The sequence below is a fragment of the Orycteropus afer genome, unplaced genomic scaffold, assembly GCF_000298275.1.
Source record: "Orycteropus afer afer isolate SDZICR_OR568_19922 unplaced genomic scaffold, OryAfe1.0 scaffold00368, whole genome shotgun sequence".
Lineage (NCBI taxonomy): Eukaryota > Metazoa > Chordata > Mammalia > Tubulidentata > Orycteropodidae > Orycteropus > Orycteropus afer.
The window spans coordinates 2,977,088-2,978,510 of record NW_006921955.1 but is presented as its reverse complement, the minus strand read 5'-3'; positions in this window follow the sequence as shown (position 1 = coordinate 2,978,510).

Sequence of the window (1,423 nt, the reverse complement as noted above, 5' to 3'; positions counted from 1 at the left end):
GCTAACCAGAAGGCTAGCGGTTCAAACCCACCAGCCACTCCTGGGAAGGGAGATTGGGCAATCTACTTCCATAGTGATACCACTTCGAAAACCCAAGGAGGGGTAGCTATGAGTCTGATCCGACTTCATAGCAGTCAGTTTGGTTTGGTTTGATACATATATATGGCTGATTAATTTAATTATCTAAAACTCTGCCTGGCAAAAATTACCACAAAGTAAAAAGACAAATGACAAACCAGAAGAAGAAAATTAAAGTTCATATTATAGGCAAAAGACAAATGTATTTATTTTATAAAGTCACCACCACTTATATGTCAGTTGTTTTTGTTTTGTGTTTACTATAGTGGCTTGTATGTCGCTGTGATGCTAGAAGCTATTCCACTGGTATTTCAAATATCATTAGGTTCACCTGGTGGACAGGTTTCAGTGGAGCTAGCAGACTAATCTAAACTAGGAAGGACCTGGCAATCTACTTCTGAAAATGATTGGCAGGGAAGACCTTATTGATAGCAGTGGAATATTGTCTGATATACTACTGGAAGATGAGTCCCCTTCAGGTTGAAAGGCATTCAAAATATGACCGGGGAAGGGCTGCCTCTCCAAAGTAGAGTCAATTTTAAGGATGTGAAAGGAGTAAAGCTTTCAGAACCTTCATTTATGATGTAACGTGACTTAAAACAAGAAGAAATAACTGAAAATTTCCATTAGTAATTGGAATGTGGAATGTACGAAGTATAAATTAAGGGAAATTGGAACTTGTCAAAATGATGTGATATATATAAAGATCACTATCCTAGGCATCAGTGAGCTTGAAATGGACTGGAATTAGTCATTTTGAATCAGACAATCATACGTTCTACTATACTGGGAGTGCAATGGCATTGCATTTATTGTCAAAAAGAACGTTTCAAGATCTATCCTGAAGTGTAATGCTGTCAGTGATAGGATATTATCCATATTCCTACAAAGAAGACTAATTTACATGACTATTTTTCAAATTTACACACCAAGCACTAATGCCAAAGATGAGGAAATTAAAGTGTTTTTTTTTTTTGTTTTTTTTTTTACCAACTTCCGCTGTCTGAAGTTGAACAAGCATGCAATCAAGATGCATTTATAATTACTGGTGATTGGAATGTGAAAGTCAGAAACAAAGAAGAATCAGTAGTTGGCAAATAAGTCACTGGTGATGGAAATGACATTGGAGATCGCATGACAGAATTTTGCAAAACCAACAACTTATTTATTGCAAATACCTTCTTTCATCAGCATAAACAACAACCATACACTTGAACCTTAACAGATGGTATACACAGAAATTAGATCCACTATGGGAGCTCTGGTAGCATAGTGGCTAAGACACTTGCCTGCTAACCAGACGGCTGGCGGTTCAAACCCACCAGCCACTCCTCGGAAGGAAGGT